Raw genomic sequence first — 16,054 nt, forward strand, 5'->3', positions numbered from 1 at the left:
TTATGTAATATTGACTTAGCAATTATTTAAAATTATTTTTAAATATTCACAGCATACATACCAGCAAGACTCAGTTATATTATTTGATTTTTATATTTGAATTTTGCTGAATAATGAACCTATATAGGAGATAAGTATTTGAAAATTTGGGTAATATAACAATTTTTAAAGAAAATAGGAAATATGGCCAAAGAAGAAATTATAAAATTAACATGGTCTGTATTTAAAATTTTATTAGGGAGCCAGGGGCAGTGGCACATACTTGTAATCCCAGCACTCCGGAGTCTGAGACGAGGATCGTGAGTTCTAGGCCAGCCTGCTCTACACAAGAAGACCTCACTTCAAAAAGCCAAAACCAAGTTTGGCATGAGCATGGGGAAACAAAAGAAAGCAAGGAAGTATGCAACCATGAAGCAGATGCTTAGTCTCAGAGATGAGAGACTCAAAGAGAAGGATAGATTAAAACCTAAAAAGAAAGAAAAGAAAGATCCCAGTGCTCTAAAGGAAAGAGAAATCCCCCAACATCCTTCCTGTTTATTCTTCCAATATAATACACAGCTGGGCCCACCATATCATATCCTGGTTGACACTAACTTTATCAACTTTTCCATCATGGCCAAATTGGACTTAGTACAACCGATGATGGACTGTCTGTATGCCAAGTGAATCCCTTGTATAACTGATTGTGTAATGGCTGAAATTGAGAAATTAGGACAGAAGTATCAAGTGGCTCTAAGGATTGTCAAGGATCCACTATTTGAACGATTACCTTGCACACATAAAGGGAACTATGCAGATGACTGCTTAGTGCAGAGAGTAACTCAGCACAAGTGTTACATTGTGGCCACGGTTGACCAGGACCTTAAGCAGAGAATCTGGAAGATCCCTGGAGTTCCTTTCATGTACATTTCTAACCACAGATACAACATCAAGCACATGCCAGATGATTATGGCCTCAGTTCTAATTCTTACAAGACAAAAGTTCCTTTGCCTTCCTCAGACCAACTTCCTGTTTTCAGTTCACTGAGCATGCTATAGCGCAAATTATTATTCACCTATTTGCTCTATTATCAGCCAGGTATGGTTAAATAATTCACTTTTTGATGCTTTTTGAAAATGGTAATTTGTCTACTTTAAAATTTGTTGCATCTTTTTATAAATCAGGTGCTCCAGTGGTTGTTCACATGATTTGATTTACTCAACAAATATTAAGTTTATGCTAGGTACTTATTAAGATATGTTCCTGTCCTCAAGACACATATATAGAAGAGAAAAACATATAAATGAATAAATACCATAAAATAAGTCGGATGTGGTGGTGCACCCTGTAACGCTAGCACTTGGGAGGATAACCACAAGATGTAGGCCAGACTGGGCTACAGAACGAGTTCAAGGACAGCCCAGATTACATAGTGAGACCCTGTTTCAAAAAAACAAAATGAAAACAGAGAATGTGGCTTCCCCTTTATAGGAAAAACCCAGAAGGAAGTGTGAATCATTTTCACTCTTATCCCACTGGCTACAAGGTCTAGCTGCAAGAGAGGTTGGGAAAGAGTCTCCAGTCCAAGAACCCAGCTAGAAACATGGATGGTCTCTTACTGCAGAAAAGGGGGGCATGAGTATTCCAGGGTTTTTGTTTGCCTGGAGACATATGGTCACACGGTGTGACTGTATTTGACCTGTTCAGATGACTAATGAGTAAAACATAGGAAAATTCATGGGGAGATACGGCATATACCCTCATCTGAGAGAGGGCCTTATGTGGCATTTCAAAGGATTTGGACTTGATCCTGAGAATTCTAAAATAACAAGCAGAGTCTAAATACTATAAAAAGGTTGAAGGCCGGGGATTTAGCTCAGTGGTTTCACCGCCTGCTGCACAAGCGCAAAGACCCGAGTTCGATCCCCGGTACCAAAAAAAAAAAAAGGTTGATAGATTTGAATGTATTAAAATTATAGATTTCTGCGCAAGTCACTTTGCTCCTTTAAATGAGAAGCAACTAATCAGAACATTTTTCCAACATTCAGGGGTACGGGGAAATGGTTAACTCATGTTTTGTTTTGTTTTTAACTTTATTTTTTCATTAATACCTTTTTGTCATACATATTGATCACATTCATCATAGGGAATTTGTTCCTGTACATAATATATCTTAATTCTTTTCTCATTCCTCTCCCCTCCCTTCAATCCTTCTTCCCCTCCCCATTTACACAAGCTTTGTTTCCATTTTTGTCCTTCCATTCTCTGTAGGTACTCATGTTGATAACAAGTGCAAGCAGGCATAACCATTTTAGACTGCTGTTTGACAGGACCCATTAAATTAAAAATTACTGATATCCTGACCCCGTTTCTATTTTTGGGTTGCTTATATGTATCATATAGGTTATTTACTTTAAAATATCTTTGTATAGACAATGTGATATATATGTGTAAAAAAAATTCACATTATAGGAAGTATCATATGAAAATGTTTATTGCACAGCTACTTATAATAGAGAAAAATTAAAAACAACCTAAATGTTCATCAAAAGTGACTAAACTATGACATATTGTAAGCACTTAAAAAGAATGAAGTACATTTAGAAAGGGTTGCAAGGGACTTATACAGACATTTCTTCAAAGAAAATATTCAAATGGCCAAAAGGCAGATGAATAGATGTTAATTATTAGGAAAATCAAAACCAAAATGACCAACCCTCTTCTGGAGGCTAAAGGCAGCTGAGGCAGGATGATCAAGAGTTTGAGGTCAGCCTGGGCTACATAGTAAGTCTCTGTCTCAAGAAAGAGGAGGGGAGGGACTGAGTGGGGGGCAGAAAGATCACAATGAGATACCATCTCACATCCCTTAGGATGGCTGCAGTAAAAAAGATGACAAGGATTTGTACAACTTTGAACCCTTGTGCATTGTTAGGAGTGTAAAATGGTACAACTACTACACTATACAAAACAGTATGCCAGTTCCTCAAAAATGAGATATTATATGCTTTAGCAGTTATACTTCTGGGTAGCCAAAAGAATCAAAGGCAGGATTTTAAAATATTTTCATTTCAATTTTTTGGTTTTTTGAGACAAGATCTCACTACATAGGTCATGCCAGCCTAGAACTTGCTAGGTAGCCCAGGCTGGCCTTGAGTTCAGGATCCCCCTTGCCTCAGCCTCCCAAGAGGTGAGACCCATATGCCACCATACGTAGCAAAAGCAAGAATTTAAAGATATATTTGTGAGTAGACTAACCTAATAGCTGTCTTCACCTCTCCTTTCTGAGTCCACAATGGCCCTCCTCAGTCTGTATACCTCAATATATATCTTTATCAATGGGCTTAATGCCATTATATTGTAACTATTGTCCTAAGTTCTTATCTTCTCCAACTAGGTTGTGAGCTCTTTGATGCCAGAGAGTATGCTTTCTTTAGTCTTCTCAGTTTTTCTATTTCATACAAGGGTCTTAGCACAGCACTATCTCAGAGAACCACATTTAATTTAAAATTTTCAACTTGAGGCAGGAGGATCACCATGAGTTCAAGACCAGCCTGGGCTACATAATGAGTTCAAAGCTAGCCTAAACTATGTAGCAAGACCTTTTCTCAAAAACAAAACAAAAAAAAATTTCTTTCTAGTAACAACAGTTTAAAAAGTAAAAAGAAACAGGTGAAATCAATATATCTTAATCCAATTTATTTTCAACATGTAATCAATTAAAAATTAATGAGGGCTAGGAATTTAGCTCAGTGGCGCCAAGTCTGCCTTGCAAGCCCAAAGCCCTGAGTTCAATCTGGTACCGGAAAAAAAATTAATGAAACTTTGTTTGTTTGAGACAGGGTCTGACTATATAGTGTAGGCTGGTCTTGAACTCACTATGTAGTCCAGTCTAGCCTCAAACTCACAGATATTAATGTATGGTTTCACTTATAAGAGACATCTAGAGTCCGGGCATAGTGGCACTTGCCTGTAAATCAGGCAGGAGGATCACCATGAGTTTGAGGCCAGCCTGGGCTACATAGTGAGTCCAAGGCTAACGCGAACTACATAGTGAGACCCAGTCTTAAAAAAAAAAAAAAAGAAAGGCATCTAGAGTAATCAAATGTACAGTATTAACAAAGTAGAAATAAGGTAGCCAGGGGCTGGAAGGAGGGACACTTGGAAGTGTATAAGGACATGGAGTTCAGTTTTACAAGATGATAAGAATTCTGGAGAACTGATTGCACAGTAATGTGTGCTTAAAGTTGCTGAACTGTATGCTTTAACATGGTTAAGATGGAAATTCTATGTGTATTTTACCACAAATAATAATACAGTAAATGAGGTAGAAGCCAGGTGTAATTGTGCACACCTGTAATTCTAGGTATTCAGGAGACTGAGGCAGAAGTATCACAAGTTCAAAAAAAAAATTTTTTAAGGCCTAGGGTAGAGCAGTTGTCTGGCACACATGACGCCTTAGGTTCAATCCCCAGTTTTGCAATCAAGCAATCAATCAATGAGATTGAACTACATTAAATAGAAATAAATGGGCTGGGGAGTTAGCTCAGTGACACAGTACCTGCCTTGGAAGCACAGGGTCCTGAGTTCAATCCCTGTTACTGAACAAAAAAAAGAGAAATAACTGACCCATAAAGAGGAAGAAGCAAATTGTAAACAGGTACAGTGTGATTTCTGCTTTAAGTTTCAAAACCTCAAAAATATATAATTGTATATAGGACTATCTCACAGGTTTGCTCTGTGGGAGAACTGTTGAGTAATATAAGCTTTAAAATTGAGTGACCATGGGCTGGGGATTTAGCTCAGTGGTTCTGCCACCTGCCTCGAAAGCGCAAGGTCCCAAGTTTGATCCTCGGTACCAAAAAAAAAAAATTAATGCTCAAAAATAAAAGATAACAGGAAACAGGGAGATCTTTTGCACATGGAAAGGAGATCGAGAGATGGAGGGAGGGGGACAAGAATGTAGGAAGAATGAAGATGTGTGATGTGCATGTACAAACTCCCTACAATGAATGTAATCATTAAGTACTGTAGATGTGTACTAATAAAAATTAAACTTAATATGCTCAACAATAAAAAGTAAAACAATAATGCTCAAAAAAAAAGCCAAAATGAACAATCAGATAAGATTTTTATTAGGTGAAAAATATATACACTGGTAAAATGTTAGAAACATGCATTACCACAACCAGAGTATATTTCTACTCCCACTAACAAATTAGGGTAAATATCTCCATCAAAGTTTAATGGTTCTTGTGACTAATGAGTGGAGAAGATAGAGAACAGAGTAAATATACTAACAATGTCTGATATAGTTGGATAATTGATGTCATGCAGTCACATTTATTTTTAAATTTCTCAGGATATGAATATTATTAAAGAAAAATCAGATAAAGGACTACACATGCAAAGTTTAATACATTAAAGTTAAATATGGACATCACATTTAAAAATATCCCTTTACCAGTGAAAAAGATCAGCAATATTTTACTCTACAGAATTTTCTAAGAATAGTGGGGCAACCTTAAAAAGAGAAAAGGAATTCAGTGACAGCCAAATTATACTGTGATGAAAAAAATGTAATAACAGAATTTTGTTGGAAGCCATCAAAATCAGGCATGGGAAAAATGAGACAGCATGTTTCATAGATATAACTGTGAAGACAAAGTAGATGATCTAATAACTTTTTCATTCTCCAATTTCATTGTTTCTCCATTATAGTGAAAAAAGAATTGTAGAAATCCAAGCCCCCACGGTGCACTGTTGAAAGAACAAGGCATTTGGTTCTTGATAAATGCTATATCTCAGTCAGAAAGAATAGAAATCTTGACATCACCCCACGAGTTTAATTTTTAAATGAATATAAATGACTTTAAGTACTTTTTATTGTTCTGTTTGTGTCAGCAGTGTGAGCCATGGATCTTCCTATACAGCAGTGTAAATAAACAACATGTCACTAGCACTGAGCTCACTGTGATAGATGGTATACCTTTCCCAACCCTCAACTGTCTCATTATCCTGGTTCTACTGGGTCATTAAACAAACATTAGAAATGTGGATACTTGCTCTCCCTGGAATGAAATTAGTCACTCAGGACTCATGGCTTCAGAATGACTCAGTAACTAAAACCTTTCTGTGAAAATATATGTATGTTCATTAATTTCACACACACTATATGTATACACACACACTCACACACACAATCACACATCTGCCTGCACTACATAGAAAGAACCTATTTTAAAAAGCCAAAACAAATAAACAAGATTATTATATGAAAAATCTATATACTGATATATAGATAGATACATAGATACATAGATAGGTCAATGCCTTAATTTTATAGCATGAGTTATTTAGCTAAACATAATAATACTTCCATTTTAATTTTATTTTTTAGTTTAATACCTATTGAATTTATATACAATGTTTGAAAGCTGGCTATTGTTCATAGCGGAGGGTGAATATTAGTATAGTTATGCTTTGTCTTTCTGTTTATAATTCTCCTTTTTTTTCTTTTTTTTTTTTTTTCTACTGGGGATTGAACTCAGGACCTTGTGCTTCCCAGGCAGGCACAGTGCCACTGAGCTATATCCCCGACCCATAATTCTCTTCTTAATGGGCTCTGTCTTATCTATACGATATTCCAAAGAAAATATGTTTTCTACGGATTCTCTACTTCACACAAAACTAAGTCTCATCCTAGGCACAAATAAATGGTTCTGAGAGCAGACCTTCACAGTAATGCATTTACCTCCTGCTCTTTTTCTTCTGTGCCTAGGAGACTTGGTTTTCACCATCAGCCATCCACATATTTGTGTGTATTCAGATTAAGATGAATACAGACAATTCAGACCTGCAAGGGTTAATACTAAGATAATTTTTGTTCACTATCACTGTACTTTAAATGAAAAGAATTCTGATCCTTCCTAAGATATAGAATTCAGGGTAAGAAAATGTTGTAAAGCAATGTCCATCTGAAGGCAGAGGAAATTCTACTAATTTTATGTAAATAAAAGCTTGGTTTTATGTCATTAAAGGCTTTAAATAAATAATGTAGTCTCTGTTACCATCACAGATTGGGACCATTCTTCTAAGTCTCACAGAATCATCTCCATCCTCCCTCTGCTTTCTCCACTACAACTACCCAGAAATGTAAGGCTCTTTTCAGGACTAACAATTAATAAAAAGACAAATCAAAACATTTTTAGAGACCACTTTGTGCAAAATGTGGGACCATGCATATGATATATATGGATATATATCACAGTGGCTTCCATAATAACTTAAAATCTGGTTAGGAAAAAAGATAATAACTAAAGTATATTAATGATCACAATACTGACAGTAGGTGGACTAATATTTAAAATTTTAGTATAAAATTTCAAAATGATTCATCACCATTTCTCCTGCTTTCTTTACTTATATCTATTAAACTATATGATATGAAATATGATAGAGGTATGAGGAGATCTTGTATTTCTTTCTAGAATAAATGATAAAGATCTGGATTTTACCTTTGTGTTTCTGCCTCTTTTACCATGCAGGACACCAAAGTTAATGCAACTTAAAGAACTGGGTCCAGAGTTGGACTTACACTTAGAAATTTAACTGCTCTTTGCAACCAAACTAAAAATTTTAAATTTGTAATTGTTTGACCCTAAAATGAAAAATGTTATTGTTCAGTTATCTGAATATTGGTACAACACATCTCTATTTTGTGGTAAATGAGGTACAACATTTTTAATCAATGTCATACACAAAATGTCCTAAGACCCCAGTTTGGCAATCACAATCTATTAAATTAAATTGGAAATCCTTGTGCATTTTATAAAATCAATATGCCCTTTCAGTTCCTAAGTATTGACTTATAGAAAGAGCAATGTTCCATAAATTTTGGACCCTTTCATAAACTTAATACATAATAATATTCTTAGTATAACTTCTTTTTTTTGCATAATTAGCATGTACACTGTATCACAAATCGACTAGAAACAAAATCTGCAACATGCACCTCTATGAGTATTAGGGAAATTATCTGAGGCAGAAGGGTCTTAGTTTCCTCTGAAGCTTGTCTTTGTGGTTATATCCAAAGTTTTCCACTAAGATTGCCAAGAAAGGAGGAGACATAGTGAATCACAAAATTACCTGTATTTGTATCTATTATCTCTAGCTATCTAATTATACATAAATTCAAAAGTAAAAACAAATAGTACAGATAAACCATTTCCTTTGACTATGTCCTGTGTGATGTTAAAGCCTGATATATAACATGACACTTTATTTCAATATTTGGAATAGATTTTGAATATACACATTTCTTTGAATATAAACACAAGCAGATCCTGAATATATACATTCTTTGGTAGATATAAATGCTGTCTTTGCTAATTAAATGAATCCTTAGAGTTGACAAGTTTATTATGCTTCACTGTATTTAAGGGAAAAAATCCTATTTTCTAAGATGCAAGTGTTATAATTTGAGGCTTGACCTTCTTTTTATTCTCAAATCTTTCGAGAAATAATTTTAATGTCAGGTGGTTTAGAATAAGATTTCAAACACACTATGTAATGGCTTTTATTTCATATTTTAAAATTTTAAACTGAAATTACTTACTATTTTAACTTCTTGTCACCTTATGCAAAGTTTGCCTGGCCAAGTCTCTTACTTCATAAAATTATGGTTCTGCATATGATATAAAAGAAAAACTTAAATAAATGGAAATGCAATATGAAGGATTACTTTCTACATAAAGTATCATTGAATTTTTAATTAGATTAAAACAGCAAGCTAACTGTGCAATTTTCTTATTTTAGAGATGAAGTAACCAAAGCACAAAGTTATATGTAAATTTGGGGGATACAATTACCTAGAATTACTTTCTTTCAGAGGTCTGGATATTTTTCCTACTCTGACCAAGGTTGAACTCATTTTGAAATCTTCTGATGATTTCTCTCAACAATCATTACTCAGGCTTGCAAAATTAATATTTCAAGTTTCTTTTCTTTTCTTTTCTTTTTTTTTTTTTTTTTTTTTTTTTTGGTAACAGGGATTGAACTCAGGACCTTGTGCTAATCCCCAGCCCTCAAGTTTCATTTTATCTCCTTTCATGTATAGACTTGTACAAGATTTTTATTTTGAATCAGTGGATGATTTGTGTCCCAATCATTCTTTTTAGTTATATTAAACTGAAATCATATTTAAAAGTTACAGTAAAAATATTCTTATTATTCTCAGTATCATAGTACTTGTTTATATACCGTGTTAGTTACTTTTCTCTCATTGCTGAGACAAAATACCTAAAGTTAGAGGGGAAGGGTTTTATTTGGCTTACAGTTCATAGAGATTTCAGTCCATAGTTAGCTGGCTCCAAGACACGGATGGCAAACAGGCATTGCAGAGGAGAAACAACATGGCGCACACAAGGTTGCAAAGGCAACAAGGGGGTTTAACAGCATCTTTCTGTCCCTTTTATCTTATTCAGACTATCGGGATTAGGCTGTGCCAAACTAATCACTCATATATAGTGGTTTAGTGTACACTCCCTTAACCCTGACATCACACATTCCAGATTCAACTACCTCTGAAAATGAAAGTCCCATTTCATTGGCATGAGGCTTTGGGGGGGGGCATCTAAACACAAACCGTAACATATAATTTAACTTAAAGCATAGAAATATATTTATTCATTAATCTTTTTGTGTTAATCCAAGGGGTTTTTTGTCCATGTCTACATAGTTTTTTATTTTTTTAATTTTTATTAGTCCATGCTTGGATGATCAATTTCCTCATGGGGAAATTAAATATCATAATTCTTTTTATTTTCTCTTCCACTCCCCTTCATCTGCCCCTCTCAATTTCTAAAATTACTAAAGTATAAATCTTTAGATAAAAATTCATATTCTTCTTGAATAAACCACAATATTGCTGTTTTTGTTTAGCTTTCTCCAAGTAGTATAAGAAATATTGTGAAGGCGCCGGGGATTTAGCTCAATGGTTGCACCACCTGCCCCAAAAGTGCAAAGACCCAAGTTCAATCCCCAGTACCAAAAAAAAAAAATTGTGAAACCAATGGAGTATACAATTTTTTAGAGGATTACAATTTTCTTCAATCCTTCTTACTCTTTCCTATTTCATTCCTTTTTTCTAAAACATTTCTTAGTTTACTTTTTAAAATTATCACATAATTATGTTAATTAAATATTATAAAATATGTGTACTAGGGCCATAAACATTTTTGGAGTGATTTCAAGTAAGCATATAACTTCATTGTTGGGAGGAGAAAAACACAGAGGCATCAAGGAGAACCACTAATCTAACCCAAACCAGAGAATCTGATATAACAGTATAGACCCTGAGTGTTCTGATGGGCTGCTTGATGGAGGTTGTTTAATGAGAGTCTCTAAATTTCCTGTTTAAGGTTAAATGGGATAATGGCACTTTTACTAGGAGAGAATAGATGTTCTTCAAGTTTAAACAATCCAAGCCTTCTATTCTGCTACCTGGATCCACCTGAGCTATAGATCTGGAGTTGCTTAAGTAAAACAACAATTTCTCAAGAAGTTTTCACATCATAAGCTCTTTTGAAGGTCTCCTGAAACCAACCAAATCTCTTTTCCTATAAAACACACACAACTCTCATTTTACAGAATTGCTAAAGAAAATGTAAGTGGATTGTCTGAAATTGAAACTTTTTGATTTGGAGCAATATATTTTAATCTTTCTTTAATCTATAAAATGGGTAGAATAATGGCATCAACATTTTTGCTAATATATTTGGCAAAATGTACATAAAGTAATACACTTAATTTTGTCTCATAAGTTATTGTAACTGAATAAAAACAAAGTGAAAAATAAAAGTTTTAAAGAATGTAATGATACTTCTTTTTTGCAAAATTACTGGATAGATCATAAAAAATTGAATTAAATTCACATACAGAAATAAAAGTGAAGTTCTTGCTCTCTACTATGAATTTATAATGAAGAGGCTACTGTTATTTGGTTTGTATAAATTTACATTGTGAAATGCTCTTTAACAGGGCAATGTACATATTTTTTAGACATCAACTTATTTTGAACTTTTTCATTCAAGTATGAAGTTACTATAACCATATATATATTTTTTTTTATTTTATTTGTACATTTTAGGTGTACAATATAATGGTATTCATCATTGGAAATTTTTACCTTTACATAATATATATTGTTTCTTATTCCCCCATTCCCATGCCCTCCCTTCAACCCCTCCACCCCTCTCTATTTACAAAGACTTTGTTTCCATTGAGAAAGTTCACCTTGCCAGAGTGAGTTTGGAAGAAACCCAATTCTGTGACCCGCTTCTGGTTGGGCCGAGTTTAATTCAGGTTACTGATGTTGTGTTTGGAAACTCTGATGATATTGTGGGTGACTGGAGTACAACCATGTCTCTAAGCATCTGTTTTATGATTTAAAATCTACATAGGAAACCATATCCACAGAGGTGGACTTCCTGCAGTGGAACATTGAAAAGTTTATAAAACTGGTCGTTTCTACCTGGGACTGTCTTGATAACAACATATTTCTACTCCATTGTAGTTACCAGTAGTTTATACTAATAAATAATTATACAAAATAGGAGAAGGCTTTTAAATAAAGGTGCTGAGTTTCTTTTGGGGCTTCTTTTTTTGCCTGTACAGTAACCTGGCTTTAAGGAAGCTTAAATAATGTTTTGTTTCTCCATTTTCCAATGTGTCCATAGAAGTAGATTCTCTTCACCTTTCCAATTTTGCTTTAATATGTAGTAGAACCACTAGAACACAATCACAAATCTGAGTTTCTTCCCAAGCTTTTAAAAACACTTAAACTCTTCTATTTGAGTTTCTCTTCTGTGAAAAAGCAGAATATTTCTAAAGCCCTTCTGACTCCACAAGTAAAAATAGCCCACTTTAAAAATCTAACAAAAATCAGGCAAGTCATATTGCTCTTTGAACAGAGTGACTTGGAAAGTAACTGCCTAATTTTTAACATAAAAATTAATTCCCCCACATACTGAATATACTGGGCTTGCTCTCCTTTGCTTCATTTTATCATCTTGGCCTTTAACTTAAGATACAGTGGAGCATCAGCCTCTCATAAATATGTATTCTGTGTTGAAGCCTTGATTTTGCTTTAGAATGAGACCAATTTCCTACTGGGAAGGTTTCCCTCATTCACAATATGTATGACTTTCAGAACATTTGAAAATTTTCTGTCTATTCCTCTAATAATATCAGAGTGCCAATGAACATACAGGCTGTCATCATAGAAATAGATCCAGCCCCTCTAATGACTTCCAGTGTGAGAGGTTGTCAAATGGCATAGGTATTTTCAATTTCTCTTGATTACCGTATTATGAGGTAACCTTCATATGTTTCAGAGATGGACGATGCTTATAACTAGAATAATGTCTTTAACATCTTTCAGGGGATTTTATAATCTGTTTTCTGTGTGCATGTATTGTCCATGTTACATTGATTCCAATGAATGCTTATCTTTGAGCAAATTAGCATTAGCAATGAACTCCCTCTCCTAAGAACCAATATTCATTGCCTGATAAGACAACTATACAGTAATCTGTGATTTAGGATGAAGAGACACATCACTGAGTTTATAATGTAATAATATTTCGCCTTTCCTGGTTCAGGCATTTGTAGTCCTTTGGTCACAGTCTGGCAGTGTAAGTTGACATCCATTTTGCCTTCTTCCTGTTAAATGTGCAATATTCCTAGATGGTTTCCTATAGAATGGGTCACAAACAAATATTGGAGCCACAAAAGCACGAGTTGGCATTGCTTTGGTAAAATAAGCATAGTTATGGAAAAATCAAAAGCCAATATTTGGTGTCACAGAGAAACTACTAAAACCATAAATCGTATTGGTTCACAATTCTGTTTAAATCCCTTCAGTGTTTTTTTGTCTCACAGCATGTAAAATGTACTTTAAGGACAATCAATAATGACCCACCTTATCTGACTACCCAAATTTGTGGCCTCCTCACCCCCAATTATATACCTGGTCATTAAACTACAAGTACTCGGGCCATTTTTTTTTAATTCCAGGAATATACTAGGCCCAAGTACTAGTTGATCATTCTGCTTTAAACCCTTCTACCCCAGATTTTAACATGGAAGTCTCTCCGGATCATTCAGATTTTACCTTAAATTTCACGCAGTGAAAATCACCCATTTTAAAATAGACTTCCAGGTACTATCATATAACCTTTATTTTCTATATAGCAGAAAGTACTTCCTATTATTTCCTTGTTTCTTGTGTTCATTTGTTTTTTTCTTTTTGTCCTTTGCATTAGAATGAGAACATGTAGCAACTGCTCAATGAATATATGCTAAATGAACAAATAAATGAATACATTAAATTTAAAGCTCTAAGTTGTTATTGGCTCATGAGGTTTTTAATAGACAAATTTTGGAGTGGTTCACAGCAAAACTGAGTGGAAGATACTGAGACTTCCCATATAACCCTTTCTCTCATATATGCATATCCTCCACTATAATCAAATATCTTCCACCAGAGTGATATATTTGTGAAAATTTATAGACTTATGTTGATGTATCATTATTACCTGAAATCCATAGATTCTACTGAGATTCATTCTTGGCGCTATTCATTCTCTAGATCTGGTTAAATGTATAACACCACATATTCACCTTTATGGTATCATATGGACTAGTGCCATTGGCCTAAAATCATCTGTGCTGTTCCTATTCATCTCTTCCCCTAACTTGTGGCAACCAATAATACTTTTAGTGTTTACATAGCTTCACTTTTCCTAAGTGTCCTATAGTTGGAATTAGATAGCATGCATCCTTTCCAAATTGGCTTCTTTCACTTAGTAATGTACATTTAAGCTTCCTAAATGTCTTTTCATAGTCTGATGTCTTACTTCTTTTCATCACTGAATAATATTGAATTTTCTAGATTTACAACAGCTAATAGTGCCAAGTGAAGGACATCTTGGTTGATTCCAAGTTTTGACAATTATGAATAAAGCTGCTATAGACATCCATGAGCCACTTTGTAGATACAAGTTTACAAACCCTTTGTAATAGTTAGATCACATGTTCACATGATAGGAATGCAATAATTAGATCACATGATCACATGATAGGAGGATATTTACTCTTGTAAGAAACTGCCAAAGTATTTTCTGAAATGATTGTACCATTTTACATTCCTAGTAGCAATGTGATTTTGAAGGAAAGAGAGGAATCTATCTTAGTTACTTTCTCCTTGCTGGGACAAAATACCTGACATCCACAAGTTAGAGGAGGAAGGATTTGTTTTAGCCTACAGTTTGTCCATAGTTGGCTGGTGTAGAGAACAGGGAAAGGAGATGTTACTAGAACTTCTGCAGAAAGTCCTAGTCTCCTGCAAGCCATGATAGCACAAGGCAAATTAGTTTATTAGGCAGAAAGGATAGAAAAATGAGACTTAGAGAAGAAGCGGAGCTTTGGGACTGATCAGTGCTGCTCTGGGTAGCAAAGAGGAAAGCACCCGAGCTCACCACACCTTTATTCAGTACATCAGGAGAAACAAGTGTAACAGATGACTCAGGGCTGAGAGAGTTCAGTACATTGGCAGAGTAACAAATGTAAAAGGTGACGCAAAGGTCAGTGGTGGCAGCAGCAAAAATTCAAGAACAATGAGGAATGATGCAAATGAAGATTTTATTCCTCCCAGGATGTCTACAGCTGGTGCAATCTGGTCCTGGAGAATCACAGCATCACTGGACCATTGAAGTTTTAGGTGTGACTGGAGGCGAAGATGGAGTTGTGTCTCAACATGCCATAGCTGGCCTGTAGGCAGGAGAACTAGGACCTAATCATGATTTAATTGTGAAATTATTTTTTCCCAAAATCATGTAGAATTTCTCCCAACAGGCTGGCTCCAAGGCAGGGCAGCATGGCAGGGTGGCTTGGCAGAGAAGAAATAGTCCATAGGAGGACAGGCAGTAAGCAGCAGCACAGCAGCATGGAAGCTCCCTTTACCTTTTGTTGCATTCAAAGTACAAGGCTATTTATTGGTTGGTGCCACTCACACCAGGGTGGGTCTTCCCTTATCCACACCCAGAACTATACTAAACCAATTTGTGGACTAACTTAGGAATCATACACCTTTAATCCATATTCACATATCCTAGATCCAACCACCTCTGAAAAGCCCCACCTATGAGCGCATTAATCTTTGGGGAGACATCTAGATACAAGCCATAATAGAATAAAAGATAACTTCTAATTTTCATGTGAACAAATTTATGAATGTTTTTCATATTTGGAAAAGAATCCTGAAAGATTAGTAGGAAGATTAAGATTTCTAAGGCTACTAAGTATGAGGTTATAAAAAGTAATATAAGGCTGAGGCAGGAAGATCACTGTGAGTTTAAGACCAGCCTGGATTACATAGTGAGATGCTGTCTCAAAAAAAACCAAAAAACTAATATATATTTGAAAGTGTCAAACTTATTTAAAAAATCAGACCATCTCCTAGACAAATAGAAAAGAGAAGGAAGCTGAATACATCCTGTATAATTATAATATTTGGAGATCAGAGACAGCAAAATATGTGAAATAAAATCTTTAAATTGCATTATTTTGGATTTAGTTGTGTTCTATCCTAAACATAATACACTATTTTTCTTAGCATTTTGGGGCTATAAAGGAAAAGATACAGCAATACACCATCCTAATGCTTTGTCAACAGATGCGGCATTTAGTTTAAGAAAATCTTTATATGTCTTTTAAAAGATACCAAAGACTCTATTAGAGTCCTTGGTTAGTGTACCAAGGTGGCTACCCCTGCACTTCTCACTCCCATGGTTTTCAGCTTCTACATAAAGTTCTTTAACCCCTATGAGCTTTTATCTGTAATCTGATATGTTTCCAATATACTTTAGTTTTCATGTGGTAACAACATAAATGGGATATTTTCTGGACTTCAAATTGTGGCCAACATCAAAAACTAAAGACAAGTGCTCCAGATATCCCATATTCACTTCCCTGAAAGGCTTTCTGAAAGGCGTAAGTATCGAACTAACTCCCACA

At 34.9% G+C, this 16,054-nt stretch overlaps 1 pseudogene; it reads left to right on the forward strand.

Annotated features, from left to right (window-relative positions):
- Positions 1–366: 366 nt before the first annotated feature.
- LOC101706167 (rRNA-processing protein FCF1 homolog pseudogene) lies at positions 367–1,038 on the forward strand (annotated as a pseudogene).
- The last annotated feature ends 15,016 nt before the right edge of the window (positions 1,039–16,054 follow it).

The sequence above is a fragment of the Heterocephalus glaber genome, unplaced genomic scaffold (assembly GCF_053883595.1).
Source record: "Heterocephalus glaber isolate CG9 unplaced genomic scaffold, H.glaber_assembly_v1.0 deba00001606, whole genome shotgun sequence".
In the NCBI taxonomy this organism is placed as follows: Eukaryota; Metazoa; Chordata; class Mammalia; order Rodentia; family Bathyergidae; genus Heterocephalus; species Heterocephalus glaber.